The sequence below is a fragment of the Parasteatoda tepidariorum genome, chromosome 2 (genome assembly GCF_982258835.1).
Source record: "Parasteatoda tepidariorum strain Cologne lab strain chromosome 2, Ptep-v5.0, whole genome shotgun sequence".
Lineage (NCBI taxonomy): Eukaryota > Metazoa > Arthropoda > Arachnida > Araneae > Theridiidae > Parasteatoda > Parasteatoda tepidariorum.
Window position 1 is genome coordinate 129,654,157 of NC_141756.1, and position 19,677 is coordinate 129,673,833.

At 24.6% G+C, this 19,677-nt stretch overlaps 1 long non-coding RNA gene across 10 annotated transcripts in view; it reads right to left on the reverse strand.

Moving 5' to 3' along the window:
- LOC147816216 (uncharacterized) overlaps positions 1-19,677 on the reverse strand; it is a 22,624-nt gene continuing 2,947 nt past the window's right edge. For 2 of the 10 annotated variants that reach the window (XR_015431883.1, XR_015431874.1), the window contains 5 exons: positions 18,250-18,355; positions 12,130-12,236; positions 8,136-8,171; positions 6,723-6,796; positions 2,588-5,304 (listed from right to left, as the gene is read on the reverse strand). This is a non-coding gene — a long non-coding RNA (uncharacterized LOC147816216). Of the gene's footprint in view, positions 449-683; positions 5,305-6,722; positions 6,850-8,135; positions 8,172-12,129; positions 12,237-18,249; positions 18,356-18,643; positions 18,680-19,677 lie in introns of those variants that run through there. The other 8 variants (XR_015431881.1, XR_015431880.1, XR_015431882.1 and 5 more) reach the window with 8 other exon arrangements.

The following is a 19,677-nucleotide window of genomic DNA, read 5'->3' on the forward strand; positions in this document are numbered from 1 at the left end:
TTTGTCTTTAAATTTTATTATGTTCAGGCTAAAAGCATCATAAACGGCAATTTGCAGGTATAAAAGATTCAGAGTTTTCATTTTGTTCTTTATTTGAAGATTGTTCAGAATTCAAATTTAATAAAGGCACAGAATTTATTTGCACATTATTTTTCGTTGCTTGAAGACATGTCAGGTTCTGTAACTGATAAAGGTGTGTAAGGCTTTTAGATTTTCTTGTATAGGTTTTATTCGATTTCATGTCTTTAGATTTCCCAGAATCAAACAAAAGCACAGAAATATTATGTGGATTATTTGATATATTATTTTCTGCGGATTCATCCTCCATTGGTTTGTCGGATTCTGCATTCAATAAAGGCAAAGCAAAACTGAGACGCGAATAGGACCAATTGCACTTTTTTAACAGTTTAATGGATTCATTCATATTTAAATGTAGTTCCTGCAAAACCTAATGAATATTGAAAAGTATTAATGATACAAAAATATATATGATTGAAAAATTTTTTCAAAATTTACGAGACCAATTATACGCACTCACAAATATAATTTTCTTCCGATGAGAACAGTTTACTTTTTTCATCTATAATCATTATTATTTTGTAATTACAAATAGTATAGGGCAAAAATAAGTAATTTAAGCAAAGAGTTAATCATTTTAGAAAACTAATGACTCTTACACTTACCTATTATTTAAAAGGTGAAAAAATTTCAGACCCGATATAACTTGAATATCACTAGCAACCAAGAAAAAAATATGTGCTGTTGCAGAAGTGGCAGGCTACTGTTTTAAATAAAAAATTAAAATTTTTCTTCCTTAATTAATCACTGAGTGAAGATTAATGTTTTTGAACAATTAATTTTTGAAATAAAATTCTCTGACATCTAGTCATTGCAATTTTTCATCAAAAAATGGCCATTTTCTTTTCCTTTTTTTAAAATTTAATAATTCAAATATAATATTTTAAGAGAAAAAAATTATTGAATAGAGATACATGTATTATTAGCTAGATAGTTATTTTTTGTGTGCAAAAGCCAAAGGTTATACCTCGTTTAACATCTGGTCAAAAGTAAAAATCTGTTTAAAAGGTTTGGAAGAATACAGTGTCTTTAAGATATTTAACAAGGTTTTCATGTGGATTGTCTCCAATTAAAATCGATAATTCAGGACATTCACTTTTAAAATATCGTTTTCTCTTCATTTCAGAATTGGAACACTGGTTCAAGATGTGCTTTAAGGTTCTCTACAGCTGGTGCGAATAGGTACGTTAAGTAAAAGGTGTGTTAATTTAGTATGGCCAAGACATACATGGTCTACTGCTTATTCTTACTTATCTTAATAATTACAATAATTAGTTAACCATTCCATGATATGTTATTCTCGACGGAATTTAAGTCTCCATTTAATAAAAAGAAAATTTTTTTCCTTGAATTTAAGTGGTGCCGAAATCAAATATATCCAGACTTACCGGACTCATTGAAGAACAATATTAATGTTTAGAGACGGTGGCGAATCGATAGGCTTCAATAGTATGATTATTTCCTCGAGAAATGCATCTGGCAATCCAAATAAGTTCTGTAGTATAGGAGTAGTATAGGAAATGGAGAATTAAAGCTAGTTTTCAACTCTTATAACTCTGTTTTAAGTGTATTTTTTGCATAACTGAACTTTAATCTTGTCTAGTCTGTGATTTAAGATAATATCTGCGACTTTCATTAGAAAACTGTACTATTAATACAATAATTTGAAATAAGCCTACTTTGAAATTTTGCCTGGATATAACTAAGGAAAACGATGATGCAAGTAACTTGTAAGCTTTGAAAAAAAGCGGGAACACATCATGTATTTATTACTGCTTCTAATCAATTTGCGAAGTTACAAGAATACTAGAAAATTGAAAGTAAAGAAATCCACACATTAAATCTGGTTGCATTTTTAAAAAAGGTACTATTTTATTCATTTAAACTAATTATTCCCTTCATTTATTAAAGTCCTTGCTTTATATTGTTTAATATTGATATCAAATGATTAAATTTAAAATTACCATTTCTAAGTATAACATTTTGCAACTTCATAAATCTTAAAGTTTGTTTCAAATATCAGACTTATATTTTTTAGAAATATTGCATATGATAAATTATACTTTAAAATAATGTAGTTCTTTTAAAAAAAGTCTTTGAATTTTTATAATCTAAACAAAAAACTATACTAAAAATTTCACACTAAACAAAACTTTTTGAAAAAATAGGCAAATAAAAAAATGCAAAGAGGATATCATTTCTCAATGCCTTAAAAAAATAACTATTTTTGAAAATTTTTCTAAAACTAGTTTGAATTAAGCTAATGTATATGATATTTTTAAAATATATTTTTAGTTCTGCAAATATCCCTAAATAAATTTAATTGTAACTTGAACATTGTTTTGTTGGACTTGAATGTAATTTACTTTAAATAAAGAAAATCCAAGGTTATTTGGAGAAACTGTTTCAGTGATTTTGTATTAAGAAAACCTCCAAACACAATTGATCATGAAAAATATGGAAAAAATTAAATAAAATAAATGAAAAAGATGAAGAAAAATCATGCATATTAAAATTAAAAATTTTATTAAAAATTATAATTTATTAGCAACAATAACAGGAAAAATATAGAACATAGTGAATCATTAAATGTTTAACAAATATAAATGCAAGAATGGAAAAAATTATTCAGTAAACTTAGAAGAAGGATTGAAAATAGTTGTAACAAAATTTTTTTTAAATTAATGCTCAGAATGTTGGAGGTTAAAACAAATTATAGTATAGGAGTGGCTCTAAAAGTTTTTATTTTTTTACTTAAATTAAAGGCTCATTTTTAAGTTGGTAAAAGACAAAGTACAAGTTTTAAAATCAAAAATGCTGTAGATATCTGGTGTAAATATACATAACTTTATAGCATAAAAGGGTAAGAGCATTTAAACATAACATACCAAAATGGTTACAACAGCTTAAGAAAGGTTTCTTAAATATTTACAATACTAAAGTTAATTATTAAAATATTAAGAATTTTCTAATTGAAAATAATAATAAAAAAAAACAGTTCAGTAAATAAATTACACAGAAAACAGAAATAAAGGATTTTAACTCGATTAAGCAAGATATAAAAAAAAAATTAAGCATTGCTACAGAAGACAGGCAATTTTTAAACTTAAAAATAAAAAGAAAGGAGAGTTAGAAAACAGAGTCATTAAATACAAAAAAAAATTGTTGCAAATGAAAGTACACAATATTCGAAACAAAAAGGATTATAAAATGTTCAATAGTTAACTATATACAAGAATTAAATACAATTCTTCCTTAAAGTATTACAAGCAATCCTCATCAGAAAGTTTGATCTGTATTATTCAATACTAGTTTATAATATTTTCATGCTTCAATACAGTTAGCTAAGATAATTAAGTACTTTAAAATACAAAACTAATTTTAATTAAATAGAAGAGAATAGTATATTTTATATGATAAAAACATGTGAAGTCAAATGTAATCTTAATAATGTTCAGAATGGTGATATTAACAATTATGTGACCGAAACAAACCTAGTTTTATTGATGCTTAAATAAGAAAATCTAAAAGCTGTAAGTACATAGAAGTCACATAATGTGATAAAAATACAAAGAGAACAAGGAAAGAAAACAAATTAAAGAAGTAGAAAAACTGCCAAAAATAATTATATTTATTTAAAAAATTCTTTTAAATTTGTTTTAATAATTTTAAAAAAATTAAAAATCAAGAAAACAAAATATATTTAAGTCTTATAAACTCCCGGTCAGCTCACATGATTATATCTGTAAATTAGAGTGCTTTTTAATATTGTATTAATATAGCAAAATATATTAAAACATATCTTGTTTTGGCTATATTAATACAATATAAAAAGCACTCTAATTTATGGACATATTCATATGCTCTGGAGGGTAGTTCATTAATTCGTTTTCTTGCTATTTAATTTTTTTTAAAAGAATTTTTAAAATATATTTAATTATTCTTGGTAGTTTTTTTTGTCTCTCTCTCTCTATATATATATATATATAAAGCATAATAAGTAAATACAAAATGGACAACAACAAAAAAAAGAGAGAAAAACAAAGGAAATTAAGAAAATCAATAGGTTTCAATACTGTGCATAAGCTGCAAGCATATAGAACTCATAAAATAAGATCAAAATACAATACAAATCAACCAGATATAATTGTGTGCAGTGATGAAAAGATTATATATATATTTCTTCCAGATTTCTATAAATTTCTCTTAATAATTTTCTTTTTTCATTATTCTGTAATTTTTTCCATGTTTTCTCCACATTTTGAACTTATATATGTATGATATATATATTACCACAATTTGTAAAAAACTTATTTCTCCAAAAATTTAAGTCTAGTATATGAAAAAGAAAAAATAATTCTATACTGGACATATGTATATGCCCTTTTATTGCCTTATAACTTGAAATTTAGAAGAATGCTAACATCCAGAAATAGTCTCAAAGCCATTTTTCACCAGTTACAGAGAAAAAGATTGACAACATTAAATTCAAATCAAATAAAAATTAATTTAATTATTAAATTAATAAAATATTTGTAAAATCTTAATGCATTTCTTAAAATAGCTTTAATATTTAAACTGATATGGGTGAATAATAAATGTTGAATGCATAATTCAAAAGCAAAACTAGTTATTCCTCTTCAACGTTTTCATTTATTTCTACTTGAATTGAAATCAGAAGAGGTTTTTTTCTTCCTCCTTTTTTACCGTCAAAATGAAATTTTAACTTTTATTATAAACTTTCATACAAATTTCGAGTAGTCAGCTGGATAAATTACTTAAAAAATGTAATTTTTTCTACCCATAAAATTTAGCAGAAAAATTCAATATAATTTAAACAGGTTTTGCAATCGAATGACTCATATAGAAGAAAGAAATCTTATGTTTGGATAAGTTAGTTATTTGTATTAAATTTTTTAAGAAGTTTGATGAAAAAGTGTTTTTGGAAAGCACCGAATTAAAAATGGGGTAGCAAATAATAAAATATTTAAACACAGAAATTGTTGAAAAAAGAGAAGTCTGTAGCAAGATTTTAAAATAAGGTGTTAAATCATTTTTCAATTATTTTCGATACAAAGTGTTGTTACAAATTACCATCTTCTCTCGATGACTTCTTTCAATCCCAGCTACTATGTTGGTAACTCAAGCAGGGAATTTTCTTTTTTGTGTTTGCTTCAATCAGTAACCACTAATGGCAGGGGTCATTTCTTCTTGCATTTCTGAAAACTTTAAGAAAAATAAAATAAAACAATCAAAAAAATATTACATTTGTGTGACAATCAAAAAGTATTACATTTCATATCAGTTACGTTTCAAATACAGAGAGAAAATAATAAAAAAAGTAGCATATTTCAATCTCAATCTGTTTACATTAAAAAATTGTTAAAATAATTTAAAATGCTTTAATAAAGCCTTAAAAAATTCTCAAATTAAGCTGTTTTTTAGACTTTTCCCAGACCATAACTTTTAATTAGGTATTTGTGATCAATGACAAGCATACACTCTGTTTTTTAATGGTGGACATTCTGATAAAGAAAAGAAAATGTTTTGATTATATCACATTATCACACCATAACACATTTTATTTATAATACAAACTAATGAGTAAAATGACACTCAAATCAATACTTATAAAAATATGGGGGAAATATTTTTGTGCTTTATCTATTATAAAGTTAATCTAACACACTGTGAGATCAACTCATATTTAATGTTACATAAAAAAAAATTTAAGATGTATAATATGCATTTAAATATAAAATCATATATGGCATTGAATTCTATTCATTTGAAGAAATTAACTGTATTCCTTTTTATTGATTTTTAAAATACCATGAAAGTTTATTTCAGTTACAGACAAAACTAAAGATAGGTTTTGAAAAAAAAAATCATTTTGGGCTTCTTCAAAGCACGAAGGGTCTAATTTTTATATTTTTTAAGCTTCCTGTTATAACATTAATCAAAAAGGTACTTTATGTATTTTCATTTGTGAAATATTAATATCCAGTAATGTACAGCATATAAATTTATAATTGTTTTATTAGAGTACCCATCTAATTTTATTCTTTCATTGTTAGTAATTACTAACTTATGGGCAATTCTATGATACAAAGGACAACATAATTAAAAGAAAAACATTTAACAGCAACCCTCCATTAACAAATTTCTTAGCTTTTATTTATTTAAGATATGAAATTAAAAACTTTTGTAGTAATAATAATCAAAATTATAATGTCCGTACATTATCTGTCAGTAACCTGTAACGTTAGTCTCATAGCTTTTTCTCAATTTGCCACTTTCTCACTACATTTTTATAAGTCAATTCAAGTAAACTTTCAATATTTCTAATTAATTTGAACATCTTTTTTTAAATAAATTTAAAAAATAATCTCATTATTGCTCATAGAAGAAGAATTAAGTGAGGAGAGAAGGAAACATCTCAGATAATTAAAAAAAAGTATTTATCAATGAAAAGAAAGTTTAAAAAATAAGAAAATCCAGCAAAAACCTAAATCAGTCACTATAAAACTAACCTATAATGAAAAATTTTTTTTGTTGCATTTTTAAAAAAATTTTAAGCAATTTTTTACGAAATTCTGTGTGTGTTTTTTTTAAGTATAAATATAAAACTTTAAGTAGCATACCATTTGCGCCCTCAGTAGTGCCGGGATAAGGACAATTATTCCTGTCTCTTTTTTTGCCCCCAGATGCGTTTAACCTTGGAAACAAATAATATCATGCTGATATTAAAGCACAAAATTTCATTTGTAACTAAAAAATGAAAGGAATCAGAATGAAAAATTTCTACTAAGTTATAATATCTATCTAATGGGGATTGTGTTGCTTAAATTCAAAGCAAAAGTTGTTGACTAGTTGAAAATATTTTGAAAGACCATAACCCAGTAAATTATAAGTCACACTTTTTCATCTTATTTTATATATTAATATTAAATAACTATAAAATAATTTTAAAAATCATGTTTAAAAAATTATACAATGTATCATATTTTTTAAAATTTAATAAAATTTTAAAAATACTAAAAGTGTAAAATTTCAGGCGTATAACAATGTTTTAAAAAATAACAAAATTTTAAAATCATATGAAATACAATAAAAAACTATTTAACTATACATAATTTGAATACCATATTTTAAGTTCAGGGTTTTAAAAGTTTTTATTATCCCTCCACTCTGGTTCAGAAAGGTCTAATTTTAAAATTAAGATCTTGGGTATACAAGTAAAAACATATAAAACCTGTATTTTTAATTCCACTAAAAAAATAACAGTCAATAAATGATCGAAATAGAAAATTTTGTTTATAGTTAAAATTGATATTATGCTCTAAACAGTTTAAATTGACATATATAAAACTGCAAGAGAACTCAAAACCTTTTTCTATATGCAAATTTAATGCTATATTGTAAATGTTTTATTTCATCAAAAAATTACAGCCTTGAAGAATTTTTTTTATGTACTTTAACTTTAGACATGGAGTATAACAAGGGGCAAAAATATAGCCCTTCGGTTCAAAAATGCTCAGTATTACTGAAGTACACAAAAGCAATAAATAAAACCAGGTATGAACAAAAATTCAAAGTGACTGTTTTTATTTTTCACTGCCAACATATTTAAAAAATAAAATATTTTATAAAAAACTTTTGCATAAAGAGTTCAGAAACTTCAAAAATAAGTATAACAGATAAAACAGAAATAAATAAATAAATAAAAATAAAACAATAATAATAATAATAAAACTTACAAACTATTATAATTCAATGCAATAGAATCAAGCTGCATTTAAATTAAAAATTAATATTTGGATTTCAACTATTAAATAAACAAACACAGGAATTCACAATAACCAGACTAACAAAATTAAACATATTTTCAAAGAAAAAAAAAGTCAACTTTATTCATGTTATTTCAAAATTTTTTTAACAGTTAAAACTTTTTTGAAATTTCTATCAATAAAAACTTTAAACTTAAAATAGTTTTCATTAAGACAACAATACCTTAAAATAACACCTACAAACAAACTAAAAATGTAGATATTTACCATTCAATGAGCCTATAGTATCCCTGCTTGAATCACCTATAAAATTTACACAAGTTAGATATAATATATGGTTATTATACTTAAGGAAAATTTACAAAATGCAAATGTCACATTAAATGAATACATAAACACAATGGGACCCTTATGAATATCAGTCTCAGATATAGAATTACAACATTTGAAAATAATGTAAAAAAAAAAAAAAAATTTCCACAAAAATTAAAAGTAATTATTTCACTCTTTACAAGAAAGATTTTTTAAAATTTGATTTCTAATTTAAAAGCCAAAGAGTGCCATTTATAAAAAATTGTTAAATATTAAAAAATAGTCTAGGTAGAAATTTATTATCCTTAATATTATTTTATTAATTTCACATAAAATGCATCCATAATAAATCTTGAATGACTAAAAAACAATGTAATCAACTGAGGTGCAAGAACTAGGTAAGTCCTGATTTACAAACTTTAACTAAACTAAACTAAATAAAACAATATGTTTTTTTAATCATACACTGAAAAGGGGTAGTTTAACATTTGTGCCCAGTTCCAGAACTAACCTAATATTCACAGTCAAAAATAAATAAAAAATTTCTTTGAAAAATTTGGACTTAACTTGATGTATTAGTGCCCTAATACATCAAGACAACATATTCAAAAATGTTTTTACTGAAAAACACAGCATAATAGAAAGAGATATAGATTAATGACTGTAAATTAAAATATTGGTTGATATATTCAACACATAATAAAAATGTGCACAGGTTAGATATGGATTATGACTTTTATATACATATTTACACACACACACAGAGTGGAACCCTAATTTTAGGTTTTCCATCGAACTAGAACTAAAAAAAGCATGAAGTGCAATAATGTAAAATCACCATAAAAATTAAAGTAAATATAACGTTTGACTGAGAAGAGAAAAAATAGAAATATATTGAGGAATTAAAACAGACATAGATTGAGGAGCTTCCGTAGTTGGACAGCTGACATGGCTGATTTATCTTTTATAGTGATTACACACTTTATTATTGTTGATGTTAAAAAATTTTGGAAATTCTCTGCAGTTTTCCAGTTTTTATGACTTTTTTAATTCCCTGTATTCGCCCGGTTTTTCCAGATGCTGCGGCAACCCTGATGAAGGTATTTTCATAAAAATTTTAGATACTAATTCATATTATATTTGAAACTGTTGTTAAAACAAGATACAATAAATAATATTTTTAGAATTACTATTCAACGAAATTGGAAGATTATTTATAAATACATATATTAAATATTATTTTCTCAGTGAGTAAGACTTGTTATGAACAGTTTAAAATCTTTTTTTTTTAAATTGAGTTAAATTAACACAAATATATTATATTAATGATGTTTATCAATGCAGCAAGACTTTCTCTAAGACTATAATGAAGAATAAAAATCAAAACGCCAATTAAGTTACTGATAAAAACCTGAAAAAGCTTAGTGGCATCTTTTGACACTAACACAATCTTTTATAGTGAGGGGGCAGTCTGCAAATTGAGAAAAAATAATAGAAAGCAATCTTGCCAGCAGTATCTTAATTAAAAAACTTGCAGACAAAAATCAATATAACATTGCAAGATTGTTTCCTGGGACCATAAAACTTATGTGTGCCTTCATATTGCATGGACTAAGCATAAATCTTCTGTTACTATCAAAATGATACATGAAAATTTCAAGAATAAGATACAAAACCGTGTTTCACTTTTTTAAATGACCTAAAACTCTCTCCAGAGGTAATTATACATTTTTGTTCTAAAAATGAATGCATTTTTAATGAAATTATACTCAATTGTTTTTTAAAATAACAAAAGTAGTCCTTTAAGATTAAGATTCGAAAGACAATATTAGACTGAAAGACTGAAATTAAGATTTGAAAGATAGTATCCGTTGAAGGAGTTTCATTGTTGAAATGGCTGCAGTATTTAATACATTATGTTTAATTTTTTTAGCCGCCCTCTCCCCAACCAAGAGACACAGCTATGCCAAAGTTGCACAAATTATTTATCAACTAGCTCAGATCTCTTAATGAAGTGCCAAGTATAGCTATCACACTTTTTTGATATTCCACTTGATGAAGTTAATGACTAAATTTATGTTAATGACTATGAGGTAAATATTTGTTTAGTTTCTCTTTAGTAAACTTTAGCTCTCAATCAATGAGGCACAGAAAATGTTACTCTAGCTACTCTACTTAAATATAAGGATTTAGGATAAAATTATTTTAATTTTGCTTTAGCTGGATTTTAAATTTTAAGGAATATGGTGAATTTGTAACTAAAATGAAGAACTTTGTAGAACAGCACATGAAGTGACATTTTTTAACAACAAATTGTCCCTTTTGAGAGAATGTCCTTAAAAGAAACAATTAGAAAATATGGTTTGTTACTCTTTGCAGAAATACAAGTTGACAATTAGTGCACTGAAGTGTTTTGCTATTGTGTCAGAAATCAATTTAAATGTGGAAGGGAGAAAAAAAAATAGGTATGTGCAGTTTCTCAATTTTTACAAAAATATAAGTTGAAAATTAGTGTACAGTTTTACTATGGAGTTAGTGCAACAAAAAAAAAATAAATAAATAAATAATAATAAAAAAAAAACATTACTAATTTTTTTTTACTGAAATATAAGGTGACAATTAATTAAGTTTATCGAAATTTTTTGCTAAGCACAAAAATAGAAAGAAAGAATAATTGACAAGATGTATACAGACTACAGCATATATAAAATCTTGTTAATTCTTTACTGCAAGTTTACTTATTTGTATTCATGATGAAAATTCTGCTATTATAATTGTTATTTCGCCTTCAATAAACATTCTTATTATGATAAAAGCACTCCTGCAAAAGCCAGTATATTGGCCAAGGGATCTGGCAAGTTAAGGCTTAACAGTAGTATAATGATGTAAGTGTAACAGCTTTAAAATTGTTTCAGGTATTATGAAAGCTGTATATTCCACAAATATTTCATTTGTTTTGATAATATATTTTCATTTCTTTTCTTTATTGCATAGTAATAATAATTAAAATAAAATGTTAAAACATTCCCTTAATTGACTATAGTTAATAAAGGTTAAAATGATTGCTAAAAACAGATAAGTATTCTTGATTTTTCACTTAAAAGAGCTAGGAGGGTTTGGTCTTTAACATATTCAGTATCATAAACTGTTAAAATTATTATTGAAATCAAAATGTTCTATTTCATTTTTATAATTTGCAGCATTTTGTTTTATCAACTGCACAATATTAATAAAAGTGGAATAAATCCAAATTATAACATTGGATCAGTTTCAAAACAGAATTGACAAAATCAGAAAAAAAGCTGATAAAAGCATAAATTTTCTATATTTTGTAATTAGTAATTTAACTTTTAAACTTAAGAGTTTCAAATCACCCTATTTTATTCTATGTAAAGGAATGACATAAATAATTGTTAGAATGTTTAAGGTACTTTTCAATAATTAAAATGTCTTATTAAAAGTAACTTAACAATTACAGAGCTTTCAGCAAGCAGATCTCTTGTTAGCATATAGTGTTCATATATAAAGTACATTTATGTATCAAAAGGATATTTTTTTTCTGAGAAATTTACTTTTAACGTAAGTTTAATCTTACTTACGTTAAAAGTAAATTTCTCAAATTTACTTTTAAATTAATTTGTAAATTAATCTGCACAAGAAAAGTGGTAACTGAATACTTAAATACATAAAATTACTTCAATGAGCTAAATTTAGGTGAAAATAACAAACTTATATTAATAAGGATACAGTATACAGTTATATAGTTTAAAACAGTTTTTTGTATAATATACAGTTAATTAAGTTTAAAACAGTTTTTTGATGGTTCGGTTCTATCAATGGTAAAATTGTCAAAACTTGATAAGAAGTGAAACGTAAATAAATCTACTCACTGTCTGAAGTAATTTTAGAGTTAAAAGTTAACAAAGTTAAAATAAATAATGATAATTACTCAGAACGCACTTTACACCGTCTTTATCTGTAAGTTGCGAACTATTGTCTAAACTGCTAGCAAAAACACAAGACTATCTTTTGTGAAGTTAACACAGTTGACTGAACCTAAAATATATGACAACACACTTTTAGATCATGTTAAAATTATTTAATGGAAATAATCACCTTAACACAAAAGATCATAATATTTAATGGCCTGAGTAAAACATATGTAGTCCTTAAAATTTCTTTTTTACATACATTGTATGTATATTTATTAGGTATTATTAAAAATAATAAAACAATTTTCACAGTCACAAAATCAATAAAAATGTTAATACAAGGGAGAAAAAAACAAAAAATACACACTTAATGACTATTTGCTTTATATCTAACTAGAAAATTATACAACATTTAAAGTAATAGATTTTCTATGCCATTCTGGAATAAAATGAATATAGTAATTAGTTCATTCTAACTCATGTGTATTAACACTTTGAAAAAAACTGTAAAAATATTCATAGATAAAAAAAAAAGAAGTTCTGAAACTATTTATCATTAACTAGCTGAATACCCATTTTTTTGTACAGAGTGAAATAAAGTAAACCATCACTTTATCAGTACTGAAACAGCCTAATGATTGAGTAAATATCGATTGACTAGTCATTATTTCAATTATTTTTTAAATAATGTTCTCATGAAGCTTTTTCAATGAAGCATTATGCAGCAATTTCAAGAAAAAAAATTTTCATACTACCTAAGATTTTTATTAAACCAGGCATAGAGGCATACATATGTTATTATAGTAGGTTTTAGGAATTATGGTTTCTGGTCGATCATGGCGATCAATAAATTTTGAGTGATTATACTTTTAGCTTTTCAATTATGATCAATCTCATTTTTAGTAAAAAATTATGTAAAAAAATGTTTTTTAATTGCATTAAAACGTAATTTATTTATTTAATATTTTTCTTTTTTTGCCATTCTTATACGTGTTTTTAACAATCACTAGGAGAAAAATCCCATTTATCCTTCTCTTTCCTCGAACTTGTAATTCTGAATTTTGTTACATAGTGTTAAAAAAATACAGGGTATCTGCTACATTTTAGATTTTCAAATTCATAACTTTTCATGACTAATTCCACGAATTTTTCAAGACTTACCGAGGTTACTATTTTCTCCAACAAAAATACAACAGTAAATTTAAAAAAGCATTATACCATTAATTGAAATGATAGGTATAACCAAAATTGCTATACTCTGCATCTTCATATTAATAGATTTTAAATTTAAAAAACAGAGTAAAGAAAGAGTTGAAGCAATAAAATAGCTAAAAAAAATACAGAAGCAAATAATAATTTTCTTTTTTTCTGCAGAATTATATTTTAAAGATACTTTTCTTGTTCATCAGAAAGGAAAGAAACTCCTAGTTTTTTTTCTATACTCATTTCCTATAAAAAAATTCGTCAATGACTGTCTTGCTTCAGCTAGAATTTGATATTGATAAAATAAAAAAAAATAAACAATAACAAAAATTCTGAAATCACAGAAGTTTAAAAGATAATGCCCTCTAGAAGTGATGCTTTTTCTTTCATTTTTTGAAAGAACACCATAATTTTTAAAGAACATGATAAAAACATTTTATATTTTAATAAAATATGACTGTGAGTGGGGATTTTATAACAAATTCAGATGTTCAGAACACAATGATATTTGGGGGTTAAATTCCATTTTAAAAATTAGATTTTTCAGCAATCCATGTTTTTTTTACAAACAAAAATAGTTAAAATCATGACAAAATACAGAAATTTATGGTTTTCCATGATGACTCTCCAGGTACCCTGAAAATAGGAATTTGAGAAGTCGCGCTGAAATCCATAAAAATAACTGCACAATTGCGATCAAAAAACCATATAGGTTTATAATTTCCCCATTTTTATTTATGTAATTCTTCAATTTAAAATAAATTATTTTAAATTGAAATTATTAAAACAATTTAAATATATTTTTTGATTTAATATTAAAAAATCACAATATGATAAAGACAAATGAAGAAAAACAGACTCCAAAAATATAAACTAAAATAAGTACGTATCTTTACAATCAATTTACAAAAGATTGTAAAGTATGTTTTAGTACAAACAGTTTGAAGAATAAAGAATAAAATAACTATTTTATTACTACTTAATTTAACATAATAGAGCTTTAAATTTAACAATATTCTTATTGACATATTGCTGCATTATATAAATAAGAAAAAAATATACTTTAGATTAGATTAAAAAATAATATTAAAAATGTAATTTGAAAATTACAATAAGGAATATAAGCATACTGGATAAGTACAATACCGATTTATTTACGCTGGTGATGGAAAACACCTAATCCCCATTGATACTTTCTACTGTAGCAAAAGTAGTGTGTTTAACAAGTAGATAAAAATAAACTTTGGGAAGCTTAAATTCTTTCAATAATTACATTACATAAATAATTTTAAAAACTACAAGAACATGGAATGTCTATTTTATTTTAAACATTTTTTAGAGACATTGACTTAATCTTAAATTTGTTCACTTTATTTTACATCAGGTACGGCAAATTTCGTCCACAGTGATGAGAAAAACCACTTTTAAAGAAATAGATTTCTTTCATCCCAATTGGAAGAAACTCTTTCCCAATCAGAAATATTACATATTTAAAGAGTTTTTTTTCTAAACAGTTTATAACTGCAATCTAGTTTAAATAATAATATTAATTTTTGAGGTTTTAATAACCTATCATTTTATACATAGGTAAAAAACAAACAGCAGAAAAAATTCTGAACGTTTTTATGACTTTCTAATGAAATTAAGGGTAGCTAGTTTATCATTACTATTTAATTTTAAAGAATATATTAAACTCTAATTTTATATTTAAAGACCTATCAAAATAAAATAATTGAATTTTATAATTACTACTAAATCAATAAATCACATACTGAACATAGATACAATTAAAAACCCATATTGAAATCTCAATTGCAAATAGTTTATTTTTATGATTAAATAATGTTAATTATGAATACTCAAACCTAATGATGAACTTCCCGTTACTATAAAAATTTGTTTTAGTTATAATACCTATTCTTGAGCAATTGTATTAGTAATTTTTATTTTATTTCGTTTTGTCCAGTTTCTTCCTGTCCTGTAAGAATAAGTTTCTTCTGAAAAAAATGTAACCATTTAACACAGATGATTTTGTGGCAAATCATTTCTATGTAAAAATTTAAAAATTGTTGATTAATGTTTATTTGAAACTGTACAAATTCCCATAAGCAATAAATCTCACAATTATAAAGTACGTAAGAAGAAATTTTTTTTATTTATTATGTTACAATCAAACTGGAAGTATTTATACGAACAATAGAAAATTTTATTATATAACTTTCTTTAAAATTTTTATTTTCAAGAGAACAATTTTAGTTTGAAAGAATACGTTTTTTGAAAAATTATAATTCAATAATTAATTGAAATTTTAAAAAAATTAACTTTATAATTTTGTTTTATCCCAATGGTATTAATGAAACATTTTTAATACATTCTCTTCTAGGAGCAGGGATAAAATATTATGTTAGCTTTGTTTTTTTACATTAATATTTGTTAGCTTTGTTCTTATTGTTCATGACATTTTTTTTTTAAGATTTAGATTTATTTTTTTGTGAATATAAAGCTATTACCAGTTAATGAAATTTGCCGGACAGCTTAATACTGCTGAAGTATTTAATGATTTTTATATTAATTGATTCACACTAATAGCATTCCCTTCATCCTATAAGAACTACATATATATAATTTTACTTAAAATACCACAATCAACAGACCTGAGATTAACATTAAATTCAACTTCAACAATCTATATTCAGTTTGTTTTCACTATTAATCAGTATTACTGCTATATACATACACTAAGATTATGTAAAAAAGGTCATATAATTAAAATTAAATAAGTAAATAATTGATTTAAAGAAAGGAAAGACTTTAGTCAATACCCCCCCCCCCGAAAAAAAAAAGTTTTAATTAGGCAAAGTGGAAAACAGACCCTGAAAATTTTTAAAAACAAAACCAGTTTTTTTGGGGGGGGGGGTTAAAAACCCTGATACAAAACGCTTTTGATCTTACTTTTTTTTAAAAAAATACTATTTTTATATTATTAATTTTATTATTTGTATTACTAAAATCTATCACCTATTGTAAGATTTTATTTTTTGATAAGATTTATGTCATCCCTATTTTTCTCCCAAAGAAAATTTCATAGATATTTTAGCAGTTTCTTAAAAATCTGGTTTTTATTTCCTTAGTTTATGTTTCATTTATTTTGAAACAATGTAAGAAATAACTTGTAAAATAACTATTAACTTGCATTACAATAAACTGAATTGCAATTACATGTTTATAATAAAATGAACTGCTTTAATATTGGATGACAATGCTTTTTTAAAGAGTATTTTATATTTCTTTCGCATAGTTGGGAGAGATCTAATTCTTCAAAGGCAGAATATTTAATTGTTTTTTCTACTGGGGAAGAAACTTGTCCTATTTAGTTTTTAAGTGACATTTTTGATAATTTATATACAATTAACTTTACAAAATATGGTACAATAGGAAGCTCTTTACTAAACTTATTTTCTCATAAAATGACTTATTTAAAGAGGTCACAGAAATTTTTTTTATTCAATATACATATAGGGTTGCCACAGGCAACTAAAATATGACTATTTGCAACTATTTTTGATCTGAGTCAACTTTTTCACCTGAAAAAGCTAAAAAAAGCAACTATTTTCAGGAGAAGGAGACTTTTCTGTGCTCCAAGTGATGTTTTTAATTGCATAAATTGGGTTGACAACCTAGGGCCCAAGGTAACTTCTTTATTCTACTAAGTTTTTTATTTATGATGCATTAGTAACCTATGATCACTTCATTATATTTTTCTGGAAAGTTTTTTCTTAAATTATTTATTATAACATTGTTTAGCAATTACTTTAATTTTTTAACTGCACATTATGTTTTTCTAGTTGCTGATCCTGTATTTTAATGCAGAAAACCCTTCATATTTACTTCTGGAAAATACAAAACTATTTGATGATTAAATGTATTTTATTTTCAGTTATGTTTATTATGTTGCAATGAAGCAATTTAGTTAAAGTGAATTGTATTTTTTTAAAATTTATGTAATAAAAAGTGATGTATTAATTTAGTTATTTCTTTGAATGTGATTTTGATACATAATAGTAGGAGTTATTAAAATTTCTTTTAAACAGAGCATTGCATCTAAACCTAACATCTGTTGTCAGTAAAAAGAAAAAAATTATTGCAAAAAAGGAGAGAAAAATAATAAAAATAATATAAGAAAAAAATTATTTTATTTAATTTTGATAATTTATTATAAATATTTCATATATTTTTAACAATTAATTATACAAATTTCATAGGATTGTTAAAACAAAAAGTATCTTGAATAAATTACTGATAATTAAATAATTACAGACACATAACTGATTTTAAGACTCCAAGTTCTTTATTTTCTTTTGAAAATAAACCTATTCTTTCTTTGGGCATATATATATAAAGCTAAATACTTTTTGAAAAAACAAATGTCAAACTGAGCAGTCTTTTGTATATCAATAAAAAATTTTCATTAATACTTAGACTAATTGAAGTGGATGAACCAAGTTCTTGTAGTCAAATTTTTTTTTATTAAAGTATTTCTTTTCAAATAAATTATAACTATATCTATAAGTACTTAACAAGATAAAAAATTCTTTCTATCTCAACAATTTACTTCGATTATTACTTATATGCCAAAATTAGGAATTTAATTAGTACTTAACAAGATTAAGATTTGATTTGTCTGCTATATATCGAAGAATAAATTAATTTAGACCAAGATTCATAAAAAATTTTTAAAATTACTCTTGGAAGAAAGTCTTTTTTCATTATTGATATAGATAAACCACATGCTTTTATAAGTTTTAAATTTGTGTTTAAACAAATATAAAACTAAATGTATATAATTTAAACATTATTTTCACCAACATATAGAAAATTGAAAAATTTTACCACTAAAAATATTTTTTAACATATGTGAAGGAAAAAAAACTTACTTTAACAAACATATCTGCATCCATAAGACCAAACTCTAAAATCTCACGTGTGAGAACACCCATAATGCAATAACATTCATCTCCACTCTCAACAGCCATGATTTTACTGCAGATTCAATATAAATAAAAATTAATATGATAAAATAAAACACGAAAAAATAAATTTCTTTGTTGGAAAACAAAAATAATTAAAACAAAGATTTCAGTATTATGTGTAAGTATCAGTACATGGATAAAGAAAAAAGGCATATTATATTAAAGTTAAACTTCTTAAATTTTATAAGCTGATTATATTTTGGACAGAAAAGGATTAAGAGTAAAAGGATTAAAGTCTGTAAAATTAAAGTAGCTGTATTAGAGCAGTGCTCCTGAAAGAAAAGAAAAAATAGCTAACCTGGTTGCAGTTGGCAGTTATTGTTGCTGGTTATTTCTAGAAAATTAATATGAAAACATTTATTATTTTTAAATTTAAACTGTACACCACTTTTTTACCTTTTTATATTAGAAACAGTCATAGATGTTTTAACTTTAAATCTTGGTGGAACTAACCCGCACTTGGTGTAAATAAAAACAATAAGTAGAGAAGGAGATTCAACGAGATTTATAAACAGTCTGATATTATTAAATATGTGAAATAAATAGAATGGATTGGATGGCCCACATGATTCGAAGGAGTGATGACAATACAATTAGAAAGATATTACTTTTTAGATTCAATGGATCAAGAAAGCGGGGTTGATTTGGAGGAGTCTGATTTTCTTGGAATTAATTAAAAGAATCGAAGATAAATCAGAAATCGTTATGGAGAAATCTTCAGAGAAAGGCATTGGCCTACATTGAGCTGTCTGAACAACTATGATGATGATGGAACTAGCCTGCATTAGCGTTACAAGGAGAGAAATCCAAGATAACCTCCCACGGCAAGGGAATTTAACACTGATATTTTGCATAAGAATAGTGGTTTAAGTATAGATGTGGGTTGAGTAAATATCCAGTGGTTAGTTTTTTTTTAATTTTAAAAAAAGGTAATTATCCAGGTATTTACCATTGCCTCAGGTAAATAACCCAAAAACATATCTGGACTTTTACCACTTTTTGGTCTTTTTAAAGCATATAACCAGAATTTGTTTTGCTTATAATCCTGAAAATAATATATTAATTTTATCTTTATTTTCAAAAACAAACTTTTAACTATACATATCTGTTTCTAAAGAAATATTTCAAAAAAACTGTAAATATAGAGGAACATGATAAGTTGTTACAATAAAAAATTAATGTAAAAAGGTTCGCAATGAGTGATGTAATAAAATGGATATCATATTAAACTATTTAAGTTCACATTTGCAATTTTTTAAAGAAACACATAATTTTTTTCAATGCAATGGGATAAACTGGATTAAATAGAAGAAATCCTGAATGAACACAGAG